Genomic DNA, 13,151 nt, shown 5'->3' with positions numbered 1-13,151 from the left:
TGGTTGTCTGTACCTACCCAAACTTTTCCATTAGCAAAATGCTTTAGAGCCATACCTATAATCTAAAGGCAGTATATGAAATATCTACAGGCAGAAAATATTATGAATTTTATGTGGAAATGTCTCCAAATTGCAGTATTTTAGCATCTATTTTTCAAAAATTTCCTGGGGGGGCATGCCCCCAGACCCCCCTAGTTCCAGCATGCTTCGCATGCTGGGAAGTGTGTTTTGCACACCTCTACCCAAGAGATTAGTACCTTGAGTTAGCCCCCACCCCTTTTATAAATTCTAGATCTGCCCCTGTTTCCCCCCAAATTTCACAGGGAACCCATGTAGCATGGCCCCCTTTAGCTAGGATATAATTACTATACAGTGAATTCACACAGCTACAATAAAAAGCTACACAGCTACAAAAATACAGTATACTACTATACTGGTTTGTATGAAGTGAACGGATCATCACGTAAATATACTGGTGGACAGTCACGAGACCAATCAGTATTCGAAAATGGCGCGATGTGGGTGAGACTGAGAGTTTGCTCAGTGTCTCACCAGAACGAGTGGGTAGTTGAAGAGGAGTGATTTCTACTCAACATATATCATCCAGATGGAAACCATGTAATGTATGGGTGTACAGCTTCTTGCCGCGGAATGAGTCATCTGGTTTGTCACTGCCAGCCCTTCGCCCTGTAAAAGAAGCCAAGAGAGACAAGCCAAGGAATGCTAATGAATATTTTATGAAGATTGAATTGTGATAAGTGTGCTGGTTTAGAATCAAAGAAGGCACCTGCCTTACACGTGATAAATGCTAACTATCAGCACACCGGTGGTACTGTACGTAGAACCCACCATCATTTCTGTACAAAACGATACGAATGCTATGCTGTATTGTAAGGTAATTGGAGATACTATACGTGTAGTTCTGTGCTTTAGTTAGGCTGAGAAACTAGGTAACTCTTTGCTCAGGTCAGCAGTGACCTGCTTGCGTGGAGCAAGGTCACACCGTGGCAGCCCTGTGACTATTGGAGCACTTGACCTTGCTATTTCGGAAGGCCAAGTGTTGCCATCTCATTGATTTTTTGAGTTTACAGTTTTTTTTGTTCAGCACTTTTACCATCTGGTGCTGGGGTGGTGGCAAGGGATGCAGACACCCCGGGGAAAAATATTATTAAAAAAAACAACTAGGTAACTACTCGTGTCATGCATTTTCAATAATGTCTGTAAAATGTACGTAGCTCAGTGGCGGATCCAGGATGGGGCATTTGGGGCAAATGCCCCCCCCCCCTTCAAGAAATTGCATACAAGATCGAGATACTCTAATAGAGCAGTCAATTACTCTAATAAAGCAGTCACAATGTTCATGAGGCAGTGTAGCTTACCTATGAAGCTACAAATAGAATTTTATTTTACATAACAGACGTGATATAGTTGGTAAGGATAACTAGCTATTATTGTTGTGACCTTTTTTTTTTTGGTCTTCAACTGGTTTTCAGCAAGTTTTTTTTGGTCTTCAACTGTTTTTCAGAAAGGTGCCCCCCCCTCTTTCGAAACTCTGGATCCGCCCCTGTAGCTACATGTAGATGTGATCGTCCAAAGATTGCATGAGAGCAATGTAGTTCGAGCTGGTCAGCTACTAGTTGGTTCAACTCCAGATTATTGGTCCGGCTCAGGCCTGACCAACCGGACCGTCTCCTCCGGCCTTGACACTTCAAAACAGAAGAACAATTGCTAGACTCACCTTCCTATTCAAGATTGTCAAGAACTTACTAGCAATACCTGATCATTGCTTACCGTCACCAACTCCAGTGTCCTACACCCGTGCTCAACATCCTCTCAAGCTAACTCAATTGCAAACAAGAGTTGATGTGTACAAACACTCCTTCCTCCCACGAACAATTACTCAATGGAACTCCCTTCAAGTTCCTAACATCGACACAACAGATCTCGAAACATTTAAGAACGCTGTAAGTAATATAATATGTGATTGCAATGCTCATTAGCGTGTTGCCCCTAGTGGGCTTTGCTAATTAACAATAATAATAATAATAATAGTTGTGGTTACTCTTCATTTTCAGTAACAGTGTAGTATAGGGCGTACAACGGCTTCTACAGTAAGGAACAGGAACGGTAGGCTCCATAATATCACATTAAGTTCGTTGCTTGATTTGCTGTAGCAATGGCCATGCGCTTAATTTGCACCAGTAGGTGTCAACACGTGCTTCGTTATTCATGTTATTTCACGCTGATTTATATTTTAGCGAAGTAGCTACCGAGGCTACATTCCCGGTAGATGTGGCGTAGTGGTGGCCCAACTATTGGTAAATGAAGGCCACTCAATCTGTCAGTTCAAAGGATAGTCTAATAGAGCGTTATTTTTTGGTTGTGCCTAGAGTCACTGCAATCACGTGAATAAAAAGAAAACTTAGACAAAAAAACCTAAGAAAACGAAAAAAAAAAGTTTGGCTAAAGCGAGGATCGAACCCAGGACGTCCCATACTCTAGCCCAGCACTCTACCAGTGTATCACTGCGGTTCCAGCTACCTTACCCCCTTAGTTTGTACCTTATATATGTCATTCATGGAGAAGCCTATATAAATAACACCAATAAAGAAGAAACTAAACCTGAACCCTTACCCTAACCCTAACTCTAAAGTACAAGGCGCATCCCCTAAAGTCGAATGCTGGGGGCATACTACCAGGCACGTCCCCTATAGTTGAATGCTCGGGGAATACTACTAGGCGCGTGCCCTAAAGTCGAATGCTCGGAGAATACTAGACTCTGCCAACCCTAGCTCGCCTCAAACTCAACAAAAACTTACCTTCATACAACTACTGTGTGAATTCTGGTTGACTGCGCCGTGACTTTAGCACCAGTCACGGTGCCGTGACTCTAGGCACAGCTAAATTTTATTACGTCCCGTCCCGTAAAGTAGTAGAATAATGTAGCATTTTCCGGAATTGTTCCGTCCCGGAAAGTAGGTATGCCCTGAATGGGCTGCTACTCCATCATCTTAAGTAAAACTGCTTCGATTGGAAGATCGTCGAGTCGAAGGTAGAGCTTGGAATAGTCAAATGGAGTAATTTAGCGTGATTTCACGTGATTAGTGACTAACACTGTCCTGCTAAGCCTGTGCTACTATTCCTCTGTCATGTCATTGAATTTCTGGCATACGCCTCCGCATAATATCCTGAAAGTTACTTATAGTATACGGCAGCTATGTTTGAAGTTCGCTGTTTACAGAGTTGCATGCTCCCTTGTCCATAGGATTCGATGCGCTTCTGATTGCTAAGAGACTTCGCATGCAAAAAAGCCACCAAATGACATTTAGAGTATCTATTTTCAAAATAATTTCCTGGGGACCATGCCACATCCCTAGCTTTGCATGCCTACCAGGGTCGTAGCTAGCCAGACGGTGGTGGTGGTGGGAGGGGGGGAAGGCATCTCCCACAAAACACTCGACATTGTTCATAATTGCACAAAAGGCTAATGACCCAATGATGGGCTAGCCAACATACGGTGTTGTATTATTACAGCTTATGTAACTAGCTATATAACTACATTACTGATTGCTACAAGTTATCACTTATGATTAAAAGTATTTTCGTCGAGCATCATCGTACGTGCCACAACTGTACTCCAACAAATTCGCCCACAATCCAGTAGAACTATGTGTCACAGTTACTCATAGTTTGTGCTGCAGTCCTAGCACACTGGCATAGTATGACGAGCTCACTCACTTCAGCCGGCGACATTCAAACGCCATGTATTGGCACGGAATCCGAACTCTACACCTTTCCTGTTAGAATTTGTAAGCTTGTGACGGATCATCTGACTGACTAACTGACAAAGTAGAAAAATTAAACTGGCATGCCACTACACTATACGAAGACCCAATGTGATTAACTCGGGAAAATAAAGTTGGTCCATTTAACACTTTATCACCTCGTAGGTTTGTAGCATCATTGCATATCACTTGTCACTTCTGAGTTGCGACTCTTGCGAAGTCACTTTGAGCGGGTCATCTGTCTTTTTAGGTTCGAAAAATGCACTATCACGTGAGTAGTGTAGGCTAAATATAGAATTGTGTCTAATATTTTCGTTCGGTGAAGGCATAGTGTCTATACGGGGGAAACTCCTGGGGATTTGGGCATACCTTATTTTTAGCGAATCGTTTTATTAATTGCTTGTAATGCGCAAGAAATCATCGTATTATTATCACCATTCACAATCGAGTTGAATGTTGTGTGCACTCGCGTAGTAGCTAGCGCACAAACAGTAATTTGGGATGCGTGTCAGTTACTGGAAAGCTTGAGACGGAAGTTTAAAAAAAAACATCACTTAGTGACGGGGGGGGCAAATGCCTCCCCTTAGCTACGCCACTGATGCTTTCACTAGCATCATGTACTTAATTTAACGTCAGATCAATAAAAGTGTGCATTACCCCCATTGTTATAGTCCATGGATGGCCTGACCACTCAAAATCTCTGGGCTTCAGCCCTGCTTACAGCCATACTTTTGCAAACAAACAAGCCTAAACAGATATAAACAGCAAATAAATGTTGTATGGCTAAAGCAACTTCTAGCATTGAAAAAACCACATCTGGAGTCTTAGTCATTATTGATTCAGTAGGTGGAGTTAGAGGAAATTCTGCTTAATAGAGTATTTTTTATAACTCTGTAGTAATGACATTTTTGACTGCTCTGTAGATACTTTTGGGCTTAATTATACCTCACCAACAGACTGTAAAAGTGTTATAAGGATGGTTTGGGATGATATTTTGGCCAGAAAATTGAGCCCAAGCCTCCTTTGTACTATAATACCATATAATGCATGTATAAAGGTTGACAGACCACACAAATTAAACATCTTTTTCACTTTTGCAGAAAAGTGTTTTGTTTTCTGGAATAAAACACATTTGTATAAAAACTATATATGAGTTCCTTGAAACTTTCCTTACTACCATATTAAAAGAGGATGGATCCATTTTCACATGCTTTGCCATCTATTTATCTTTTATATCCCTATTTGAACACTCTTCATTGCTAACAAAAGCGTTTTGCTAACTTCAAACTGTACACATACCAAGCATCATAGTAGGGATTACCAGTCATTGATTTGCTGTCCTTAGGAATACAACGTATCATGTTGACCAATAGTAAACCATCTCTGCAGTATTGTTCGGGCTCATTACCTGTGCAGTCTAAGTAGTACTTATCGAGCATTGCTACAATAGATAGATGTTCATCTGCAATATTGTGGAAGGCAATACCAGTAGCACTATGCAAATTTGATAGGTTAATTCCTTGGTATACCTTGCATGCTGGATATTGGTCCATTAATAAACATTTTATTCTCTCATGAATGCCCACTAACTGTTCTGCTAAGAAGACTTGTTTCATCCACAGACCTGGAAACACTTCATCATGATCTAAAAAGCTTTTGATAAGGTTCCCCACAGACGTTTGCTGACTAAGTTAGAAGCATATGGTGTTAATGGCTCGGTACTTCATTGGATTAAAGCTTTTTTATCAAACAGGAAGCAACGAGTAGTTGTTCGTGGAGCACTCTCTGAGTGGTCTACTGTCACTAGTGGTGTCCCGCAGGGTAGTGTGCTCGGTCCCATCTTATTTATTATATATGTCAACGACCTACCTGACTGCATACAGAGCTATTTGGGTATCTTTGCTGATGACACAAAACTTTATCGCCCCATCTGCTCATCTGAAGATTCCTCCATTCTGCAAGAAGACATTGATTCCGCTTTGCAATGGTGTGACACATGGCTATCCTTCCTTAACCTTCCTAAATGTCACTACAGCACAATTGGACATTCTTCATCAAACACAGAGTACTATTTCTCATCCGAAAATGAAGCAAATATGATCTCCATGGTTGTGGAGGAAAAAGATCTGGGTGTAGTATTTGATAAAGATTTGAAGTTTACATCTCATGTTAATCAAATTGTAATGAAAGCTAACAGGGTATTGGGAATTATTAAACGTACCTTTGCCTCCAGGGATGCCAACACAATAAGATTATTATACGTTACTCTTGTTCGCCCAATTTTGGACTATGCGTCAACTGTCTGGAACCCTCATCTTATGAAAAACATCCATAAATTAGAAGCAGTTCAAAGAAGAGCCACAAAACTTATACCCTCCTTCTATAATTTGACATACTCTGAAAGACTCCAAGAACTTAATCTACCCAGCTTACTTTACTGTCGAACCAGAATGGATCTGATTATGACTTACAAAATCCTGAACAATTTAGTATCTGTGGACAAAGACTATTTTTTTAAACCAGGCGCACGCCCACAGCCGGCCTTCGGCCGGCTGTGGGCGTGCGCCTGGTTTACTGAAATTGTTTTCGTAAAAGTGTGTGTGTACCTATCTACCTATCTACCTATGTTTGTCCGTACGCACCCACGTGAGCAAAATCGTTTAATAACGGTAAAAGCAGCTTTTACGTAAGAAGTAAAAGTGAAATGAAGTCTGTATTAAACTTTTGCACAGGTGAACTTTGCTCTTAGGTGGTTTCTTTTCGGCGGACTGAAATACGGGTGTGGTGACTTTCCTCAGACTACCTTCCCCTTGAGGTTTTCAGGCATTTAGCAACTGAAAAACAACGGTGCAGGCCTCGTACACTGCCAGGAATAGCCTATCGCTTCGAGTTGAAAGGGGGCGTATCCCTTACGTACGCGAACGAAAATGAAGAGTAGCTTTGAGGCTTTGTCGAGAGAATTTGTGGGAAAAAACACGTTAGTCACACTATAAAACAGTTTAGAAGATAGTTTTGTGCGTAATATGTTGGTAAAAGCGGTTTATATAACAAACGCTTCCTTAGCAGTGCATAGCAACGTAATTGAACAAATTACGAATATTTCATGAATTACGAAATACGAGAAATAGCTAATTATATTATTGCACAACCCAGACTACCCTATTGTAAAGTAGTAATACATAGTTGGTTAATTCATAGTAGTATATACTATCTATAGTTATTCCAGATGAGTTAGCTAGCTGCATGGCGCCTGGTTTTTAGAAGTAGCACAACATCAACTTGTTACTGTTAATACCAACCCCACCCGATCTAATGGACTCAAACTTTACAAAAATCGCTTCAACACTGCTATTAGAGGTCATAGTTTTTCACAGAGAATCGTCAAAGATTGGAACACCTTACCCCATGAAATTGTATCTGCACCTAATGTACTGATTTTTAAGACTAAATTAGATGTATTTTTGTATGACCGCCGGTTTGATTTTATTTAGATGTACTTGAGATTGGTTTTTGTCTTCCTTATACCAATTAACAAATAATTACATAACCAAGTAATAATAATAATAATAAATGACGTCATTAATAATTAATTAATTAATTAATGTACAGCGAAACTACTTAGCACACGCACAAATGCTCACCGGGATTGTGTTAGACGATAGTAAAACAGGAAAAATAAAAAGGGATTTTTTCTTCCGTCCATTCGTTATTGAATAGAGTTTTCTATATAACGCCATCCCTTTTCAGTACCTGACGACCAGTAACTCGTTAGTTACCACTCGTAAAACCTGTTTGCGTGCCCAGTAACTAGTAAGGCCGGTTTGTAGCTCATAGCAACCAATTCAAATGCGCTGCGCCGCCTGCACGTTAAACAAGGCTATTGAGGGAATGCACTATTATTGGTGGAAACAACAATGTTTTTTTTCTTGGAGGTTAGTTCTATGTAATGTACTCCAACTAATACTTTACTGCAGGTAGTTTTTAGGGTATTCCATTTGAGTATTAAAATGCGCAAAAGCATTAGAATACACTTACGAGATTTTAGCCTATAGTCAGTAGGGGAAAAGTCTTATTATTGGACCAAATTTACAAGTTTGTACTACTGTCAAATCACTGATACTACGCTGTGTAGTCTGTTATTTAGTGACTAGTCCATAAGTGGCGACTTACTATTTGTAGCATTCAAGGTAGCATTGTTTAGCTTAAAGGTAAATTTCTATTGGCCAAAAGACTGTTTACTATGCTCAGGATTGAGTAAGGGGCACCAAGAAATAGTTTGTCATGTAGCAGTCATTCTTATAAGACTAGTTTGTGTTTCATGTGTATGCAGCTTCTGTAGACATATCAGTACTGTGCATGTTGTACACTAATGATGCAGTCACATGTGTCATAAGATAAATAATATGCTTTGAACATTTGCTTTTACCATATCTTTGCAGCACTGGATGTGCGACTGCTGGTCAAGACAAATCTATTGTAGATAACATGGCTTATACCTACTACAGCAATCAAACCAAACACTGTAATATTGTTAACACTGAGTAATAATGACTACAATAGCAGTGCAAATGCAGATGTAATGAGCTATTCAATTTGTGGATGGTAGCAGTGTTAGTGAAGTATGTACTAGGATTCTGTCTTATAACAGTGCTGCCTGTTCACGTCTCAAAACAAACCCGAAGATTCACTCGCAAACAACTATAAACTTGTTGCTAACTACTCACGTAACACTAGTCTATATATCGTACACATACAGGATATTAATATAGTTATGTTCTGGTTAAATGTCTGTTGTTACATATAGCTTGTAATGTATGACTGTGTACAGTACATATGTATAATAACTTACAATATGTAACCATAGATATTAGAGAGAAGGAATAGGCAACCGAGCATGCGCCGTGTATATCTACCATTGATTGTGGTTGAAGCACTCCTCGGTATTGATTAAATCCATGCGGACAGGATGGCAGTTTGTGGTTTAGTCGTCTTACAGTTGATTTCAACCACCTTGTGGTATTTTAGTTGATATACAAGACTTTTAATGCTTCTGGCTTCTGTTGTTTAATCGTCTTGGGTGGTTTTCATCGCCATTTACGATTTTGATCATCAATGGGTACCTCCGTTTTTTGTATACCTGTTACGAAGAACAGAAGTCTAGTTCCACTGGGGAAATAGTGCTGAAGTCTTCGCAATACTTTGAAGTTTTGCACAGTACCACTGAAAGATGTTTCTCGCATAACAGCGCTTGTGTTGAAGTTGATAAATCATGGAGTAGTATTTTAAAGAACCGAGATGAGACTGCCAAAGGGCATTAATCAAGCGGAATAATAAAATGAAGTATACCATGCAAAACTATGTTACTTTAGGGTTACTGTGGCATTGTTTGCCAGTCGAAAGTGAACTTACCATGAACACAACAGGTACACAAAAAATCGTGTCGACAGATTAAAATGATTGATGGCGGCAAAAACTCACAACAAGACTTACAATAGGAGTTTGCCTAGTACTTGTAAAACATAAAGAGATTGTCATGAAATATTCCACGCCCGTAGAAAGTAGTCCAGAGCAGAAGACACCATTTTGGCCTCATGAATTCACCAACGGCGGAGTGTTTCAGGGCGTGCGCTAGTTTCTAATCCATGTACTCTAATATCTATGATGTAACCGTCTCAGCGAAAACCCGTCTAGTTCGCACAAGCATGAGTATTGAGAAAATCTAAATTTTAAAATAATTCGTAAAATTACACATGCTACAAGAAAAACTATGCAAGTTTTTCTCGGGCCAATACTCGAAGAAGGAAGATTCAAATCAATTAAACTATTCACCATCTTACTCATGGGGAGTTCGAAAATCTTTGTTTCATTTCTGTAGCCCTAATGATTTGCGTGTCACGTGAGTTTGTTTACGGAGCAATAGACATAAACAAAGCTATTGCTGTTTTTTTTTTAACCAAACCGCCTTCATACGCCTATGCACAGGTGAATACAAGGCTAAAACTATACCTTAGTTGGTCTGCCAATCCATGGTGAACATTGTAAGCCAAATTCCAACTTTTTAGACTAATCCAAACGGAAGTTATGGCTACGAATGCAAGCGCCTGTAGTTTATTTTTAGTATAGTCACTGTACAAATTGATTTCCTTATTCTTCCTACTTTCTAGCGCTGTAATTCCAAAACTACTCACCACAGAAGGCTGAAACTTTGGTGAACCATTCCTTGAACTATGCATGCAGATAATGCTGAGAAATTTAAAAAAATATTTGAAGGTTGTGCAAACTAGACAGGTTTTCACTGAGATGGTCACATATGTGACTATTGTAAGTACATTAAAGTGAAATTAAGTAATGGATAACTCTCAATCTTTCTTTAATATTGTTGCCCTGTGTTGTGTTGGCTGGTCCATCTGTAATGCTATACTTTTTATAGCATACTGCAGTATTGCTACTAGGTTGTACTGAGAATAAAGCAGATGGGGTTGATAATGGTCCTATTCAGTGTCATGCATGGTATTGGGGACATTAGCTTTATATAAGTTGACCATATAATATTATTATGTATGTACACTGAGCACAGAGTTGACGCTTGTTATCTGTATAGTAGCGTTGTGAACCGGTATGGAAAAACTGGTTATTAACTGGTATTGTCTTTTTCCCACTCACTTGGTAGACTTCTGCTGCCAAGTGATAACGTCATAGCATAACCTCAAAGCATGCGTAAATGCTGTGTAGCAACACAAATAATATTTAGGCAATTTGCAGTTGTTAATTTGGCGAAATACACACTATTTAATTTTTATTAAATTTACTGATAAATTGGCACTACACTGTTGCACATGTTGTAGGCTCACAGAAGGATGAATTTGTGTCCTGAATGTTTCTTGTGCTGAAATGTTTGCCTTGCAGATTTAGTGCTCAGTCACAGCGAGCTGTCCACTGATCCTTTTCACAGGGTTAGATCACACGACACGTAATCAAATAGAGGTGTACCGATATGGGTTTTTGGCATGTACCGATATCCGATATTGGTGCCACCAAAAGAGGCCGATAACCGATAGTCGATCCGATATTTGCATTATAGTTAAAAGTGTACATTTACCTACCCTACAACAACATGTGCATGTATTCATTGCTATACTCTGCCTGTGGTGGTACACAGCTTGGGTTTCTATTGTGTAATCCAGACAATTAGGCACCCACAAACATTTTTATGTATACTCCCATGAAACCTTATACGGATATTTCTGCATTCTAATGGTTTGTGAGAAAGCTGGTACTGTGACAGCAAGTTTCCTCGGTTATCCTGTGACCCTTCTTTTTATTACAAGGTAGCTACTCTATAACTGCTTCATTTATAAAGACTGTGTCTGTGATAAGCTTTCCAGCAACAGACAGTAGAAATGCGTGTATTTATATGGCTTCTCGTATCGTAGTGCTTGTTTCAGAGTGAACAATAAGCCACTGGCACTAAAGAGCCACATGAATAATGTAGAAAACCAATGCACAATCCGTTTATGTACAAACTATTGCTACTGTATAAATATCGGTAGCGATATCGGTCCTCCTGCTGTTCTGTACCGATACCGATATTGGTAAAAATTGCTATATTGGTGGCCGATATTATAGCTGATCCAATTATCGGTACACCTCTATAATCAAATATCTGAGTCTGACCTGGATTGGATCATGTGTGCAATGGATCAATTAGTTCACGTTGAAGTGTTTTAACATAGTCCTGCTACAAACTAGTTTTTTTGTGAGCCACACCCACTTATCATGATCATTTACATGCAGGGTGTATATCTCGAAGTAATACAGTAAACCTTTGATTTCTTTAGGATGTCATATCAAGTTACACATACAGTGTTAAGGAGTGTTGACAATGTCATCAGTAGACTGCTTATTGAAGCCAAACTACAAGGATCATTGAAACTTAATGCTGAGTAGAGACCTGACCAACTAACACATTGAAAGTGACTGTAGGTATTGCATCATCACTTCGAGATATGTATTTGTACAGGCTATACTGAAGTAGGATGATCTCCTCTCTTTATATATTATGAACTCTTGCTAGTGGCCATGGGTTTGACTCCATGTAAACTTACAGACAGCATCAAACATAAGATTCGTGTAGACTGTAATACTATTGATAAATGAATACAAGCAGAGTCTTACAATTAGAGCGAATTTGCTAGTTTGTGTGTAAAATCACTGATATGAGCAGTTGTTCTTATAAATAAGACTTGTTCGTGTTTCATGTATACAGCTTACCTAGACATATCAGTACTGTCCATTTGGTGCATATAGGCACACATGTCAGAGAATAATAGTAGAGCTTTGAGCATCTTATTTAAAGATCACTTTCACCATACCATGCAGCAGTTTGGATGTGTGACTACTGGTTAAGATCAATCCATTGTAGATACACTTTTCTGTACACTTCGTAGAACGAAATTAATTTTGTGTCTAAACATGGCTTATAGCTGCCGTAGCAATTAAACCTATCACTTTACAATTATATCGGAGTACTGATGGCTACAATAGCAGTGCTAATGTAAATGTAATGAGCTAGTCATTTTGGGAGTGGGTAGCCATGTTAGTAGTGTGCATACTAAGATTCTATGATATAAACTATTGGCATATAGCTTATAATGTATGTGGACAGTATAGATCCTTGCTAATCCAAACTCCTGTAATCTGAACACTTGCTAATCCCAACAGTTGAAATGACTGTTCTATTAGGGTATTTTGAGAACAAGTGTTTGTTTTATTAGAGTATTTGAATAGGGTTCTGTATATAGTCAATAATCTGAACAATTTCACTACTTTTATCAACTTGAGAACAGTGCTGTTCAGATTATTGAGGATCCACTGTTTAATAAATTGCTATAATATCCATTTTATTGTATTATTAGCTTACCATGTGTGACTGTTGTGTGTACATACAATGAAATTAAGTGATAGATAACTCCCAATCTTTCTATGATAGTTCTGTTCTGTGTTGGCTGGTCCATCTGTTTCCCTATAATTTTGATAGCATACAGCTGCATACTTTAACATTGTTACAAAGTTGTACTGAGCTTTCAGTGTCTTTGTATTGGTACTGGTGACATCAACTTTATAATATGACCATGTATTTTGTGTATGTACACTATGCACATGGCTTTCCCCTTGTTATCTGTACAGTGGTCCTTCTATAATTTAAATTCATTAAATAATGGAAAGTTAAAACTGATTGATTTCTATACAGAATTCCATTCAAATATACAGAATTCCATTCAAATACTCTAATAGAACATACAGTGAACAAAATACTCTAATAGAACAGTCACTACTGTTTGAATAACAAAACATTTGGGTATTGAT

Source organism: Dysidea avara, chromosome 2, assembly GCF_963678975.1.
Source record: "Dysidea avara chromosome 2, odDysAvar1.4, whole genome shotgun sequence".
Lineage (NCBI taxonomy): Eukaryota > Metazoa > Porifera > Demospongiae > Dictyoceratida > Dysideidae > Dysidea > Dysidea avara.
The sequence above is the reverse complement of the archived record's forward strand: the minus strand, read 5'-3'. Positions refer to the sequence as shown.